Consider the following 5409-nt stretch of genomic DNA (forward strand, 5'->3'; position numbering starts at 1 on the left):
GGTTTATGTGTGTGTTTGTGGGCTGAACACCTGCTCATTGTGTGTCTCATCTAGTGTTCATTGCTCTTTATGTGCAGTCATTCGTTTTATTACACTTCTTTCACAGAAAAGCACTGCAGGTCTCATGAATCCACATCAAATCACATCCATGTCCATCTTTCCTTTTCAGAGTAACTGATGGATTTTAAGACCAAGAACACAAATTAAAAAGGTAAGTAATAGTCAGTTTTACTTCACTGAGGAGTAATTCACCCAAAAATCATCATCTCACCCTGATTGTGCTGAAACACAGATGATTCTTCCTCAAGCTCTCGAATCTCATTCACATCTTCACATGCTGTAGAGCTGCTGAAATTACATTTGCTTCAGAATCGATGAATTTTACAACATTAACAGTTATTTTCCTTTTAATTTCTGCAGCTCTATTCAGTTCAGGTTTTGTTCTCATCTGATCTAGTCAGTGCAGTTAAAACAATAATATGACTGAATATTAATTGTCTTTTAAGGCCCAAAATGTCTCATATTCCCATCAACACTGTCAGATAAATGTGTGAATGTTCATGACACCTTCAGCTCATCACTGGTGTAATCTTCAGAAGTTCACGTCTGTCCTTCATCGGACTCTAATGGGTTGAGATCAGTTGATGAAGCTGATGTTCAGATGAAGGACAGACGTGTGTCTGTGAGATGAACGCTGTTGTTTCTCCTGCAGCATCAGCAGCAGTGATCAGAGGAGAAGCTGCTGAAGGTCTCGCTGGTGTTTTATTGTGCTGATGGAGCATGTGATCGTCCTTCAGACAGAGCCGCACCGATAAACACAGAACGACAGGACGGGAGCGCCTGACATTTCCTGTGGCGTGTGTGTGTGTGTGTGTGTGTGTGTGTGTGTGTGTGTGTGTGTGTTTGTGAGCAGCAGATGGTGTTCAGTGCTGGACGTGTGATGCATCAGAGGAGCATTTAGGATTCACATTCACTTCAGTCGTTCATAATCAGATGTGTTTAAGGCTGAAGTTCAAGGTCCGATTATAATCACACACACATGCACACACTCACTTTCACTCACACTCACTCACACACAAGTGCATGCACTGACACACTCGTACTCTCACACGCGCACACATACCTTCACTCACACTCACTCTCACACACTTGACTCACACTAATACTCTATTTCACACATGCACTCAGTTTAACTCACACTCACTCTCACACACAAATTCACACTCACACACTCAATATACAACTCTTACTCTCACTCACCCACTCACTCCAACATGCGCACACACTCACTTACTCTCACACTCACTCGTACTTTCACATTCGAACTCTCACACACTCACACTCTCACTCACTTTCACACACACAAACGCACACACTCACACTCATTTACAACTCTTACTCTCACTCACACACTCACACACTCTTACTCTCACACTCACTTTCGCACACACTCACTTACTCACACACACATACACACGGCCATACTCACACTCATTCGTACTCTCACACACGCTCACACACACTTCCACTCACACTCACTCTCACTCTCACTCATACTCACACACACATGTGCATGCACTCACACTGACACTCTTACTGTCACACTCTAACTCATACTCACACACACTCACTTTCACACACTCTTACTCTCACACACACACTCACACACACATGCACTCACACTGACACACTCTTACTCTCACACACTCACTCATACTCATACTCACACACACCCACACACTCACACTCACACTCACATTCACACACTCTTACTCTCACACACTCACTCATACTCTCACACACTCACTCATACTCACACACACATGCACTCACACTGACACACTCTTACTCTCACACACTCACTCATACTCACACACACACTCACACTCATATTCACACACTCTTACTCTCACACACTCACACTCATATTCACACACTCTTACTCTCACACACTCACACACACGTGCATGCACTCACACTGACACTCTTACTGTCACACACTCACTCATACTCACTCACACTCACTTTCACACACTCACTCATACTCACACACACATGCACTCACACTGACACACTCTTACTCTCACACACTCACTCATACTCACACACACTCACACTCATATTCACACACTCTTACTCTCACACACTCACACTCATATTCACACACTCTTACTCTCACACACTCACACACACGTGCATGCACTCACACTGACACACTCTAACTCATACTCACACACACTCACTTTCACACACTCTTACTCTCACACACACACTCACACACACATGCACTCACACTGGCACACTCTTACTCACACACACCCACACACTCACACTCATATTCACACACTCTTACTCTCACACACTCACACACACATGTGCATGCACTCACACTGACACACTCTAACTCATACTCACACACACTCACTTTCACACACTCTTACTCTCACACACTCACACACGTGCATGCACTCACACTGACACTCTTACTGTCACACTCTAACTCATACTCACACACACACACCCACACACTCACTTTCACATACTCTTACTCTCACACACTCAGTCATACTCGCACACACTCATACTCACTTTCACACACTTACTCTCACACACTCTTACTCTCACACACTCACACACACACACACACACACACACACACACACACACTTTCACACACTCTTACTCTCACACACTCACTCATACTCACACACACTCACACTCACTTTCACACACTTACTCTCACACACTCTTACTCTCACACTCTCACTCATACTCACACACATACACACACTTTTTCCATTGTCTTTTAGATTATTGCGTAAAATGAGCTCTGTGACCAACGAAAGTTTAAGATTCTTATTTGTTTTGTCTTCTCAAAGAACACACCTTTTATGAATTTTGAAGCCTAAATGCAGAAGTAAAAAGCTAAACGTAGACTATAAACAAGCTCACATGACTTCAACATCACCATTAATCTCCAGCAGCTCCTTCAGTCTTTATTTAAAAGCATTTTCGCAGTTTGAAAGTAGACAAAGTAGATACATGGTAGATTATGTTTTTACTCACACTCTGTAATAATGGACAGGCGTCTCTTATTGACTGAGGATTTGTAATAGCGCTGTAATAGCGCTGAAGAACATCAGAAACCTTAAGATCAGTCTGTGGACTGAAACCTCGTCCAGAAGAACAGGAGATGATTGTGACGTCAGCAGAGCTAAGGAGAACCTGCTCTATATGAACCTTCATCATGTGTTTAAAGAGCTCCGATCACGAGGAGCTTCATCCTCTTTAATTCACATTAGCACATCAATAAAATCAGCTTATAAAGATTAGAAGTCGCATGATAAAGAGTCGATCGTGTAGCTGCTCATGTTTTTACCTATTGGTGGTTGAACATCCCATATGCCAAAAACTATATTTTCAAATATATTTCACAAATATACCAAAAAATGGCAAAAATATATATTTGCTAAAATATGTTTCGAAATATATTTAGGTAAATATATTTTGGCCATTCTTTAAATATTTTGAAATATATTTTAAAATATATATTTTTGGCCAAATGGGATGTTCAGCCACCAATAAATATAAAAAATATATATATAAATAATTTTTTTAAGAGCATTTAAAAATATATTTTGCTCTATGTATTTCAATCCAAGAAAATATTCACATATGTCACATTTGAAGAAAATTGTAATTGTTGTCTGTAACACGTATAACACATCTGAATAAAATTAAACCATGAATACGTGTAAAATGCTACTCACTCATTCTGTGAATGCTGAGAGCTGTTTAAACACACACATATATACTGTAACGGTTTGTGTGGTGTAGTGGCTGTATGTCAGCCGTGTGAATGAGTGAATGTCTTGACATTTAGCAGCACATGAAGTCAATGACTCCATTAGGTTTATATTTGTTCAACATGCTCCGTGTTAATAATGCATGAGCTGCAAAGGCCACACAGATTTCCTCGCCAAGCGCTTCCTTCAAGAACGACAACTGACAGACTGAGGGAGTGTGGTAGAGCGAGGAGGAGAGAGAGAGAGAGAGACGGCTGATGAACGTCTGAACGAGGAGAGAGAAGTTACAGTCAACATGAAATAGCAAACTCACTTCATTTTGGTCAATTTCCCAGAAAAACAAGACGTCTTATCTTCAGTCATTCGGCATCTTGTACTGTAAAACAAGACCAAAACCCAGAGGAAGAGCATCAGAAGAGTAGCTCAAGAGCTCTGTTAACACACAGACCAGAGCGACTGACGGGTTTCAGACGTTTGTTCATCTGCTGAACACTGACCTGTTTATTTGAGGAGGGCAGAAATCAAGAATTCAGACGCTTTCTAGTGTGCAAACATCACCGTTCTGACTCCTAAACACTTCAGTGGGAAGATACCTGGAGATCCGGCTCAAGTCAGAAAAACTAGTTCTGTAACTGGAGTTTGAGATTGGGTGGTTTGAAAGGATCCTCCTAGTGATAAATAATAAATAATAAATAATAAATATATTTAGTCTTCTACATGTCACCATATTTACATGAGCATCATTTTAAGATTAAGGTCCATATTCTGGTTGAGTCAGACAAATAGAAATTTCTCAGCAATTCCTACCTGATATTTTAGCGTTTGACACAATGAGAAAAATTATAGTATTAATTATAGAAATTTCATATCCATAATTTCTTAATATTTTATCATGTTTCCATGACTTAAAGTCTACAAATAATGCTTTTAAAATTCAAAGTTTTTGTTTAGAAATGGATATACTGAAATAATTAAAGAATTTATACAGTAATAATTAAATTATGCAATTCTGTAAATATTTTGTTCTTTTAAACTAACAAATAGCGATTCCACAGCGATTTCCACCTTATAACTTGAAAAATGTAAGTTATTAATTGTAGAATTTTCCATGATTTCTAAATATTTTATTACTCTTACTTATTAATTTCCATGACTTAATAATAAAGTCTAGAACTCTTTTAAAACAACATGCAGTTTTAAAGAGATGATATATTAAAATAATTCTATAAAATAAATTAAATAGTAATAATTCAATCCCATAACTTTATAGGTTTCAAGACCTGAATTGTCCAGTAGATCGTAGGGAATTTTTACAGGTTTATTTATTCATTCGTTCAATGCTTTTTTCACTCATCCTGGATAAATGAGGGAATGTTAAATAAAAAGCCTGACCCTTGTCTCTGGTTTGTCACAGTAGTTGAGTTAACAAAACTAAATCAGAATGATTTACATCTTGATTTTAGCATAGTGTCATTGATGCATTTGACAGATGCTTTCATTTAAAGCGACTTGCATTGCGTTCACAGCATGCATCATTCATGCTTTCTGTCTGTGTGTGTGTGTGAGTGTGTGTGTGTGTGTGTGTGTGTGTCTGTGAGTGTGT

Source organism: Sinocyclocheilus rhinocerous, unplaced genomic scaffold (assembly GCF_001515625.1).
Source record: "Sinocyclocheilus rhinocerous isolate Xijiao unplaced genomic scaffold, SAMN03320098_v1.1 scaffold1068, whole genome shotgun sequence".
NCBI classification, from domain to species: Eukaryota; Metazoa; Chordata; class Actinopteri; order Cypriniformes; family Cyprinidae; genus Sinocyclocheilus; species Sinocyclocheilus rhinocerous.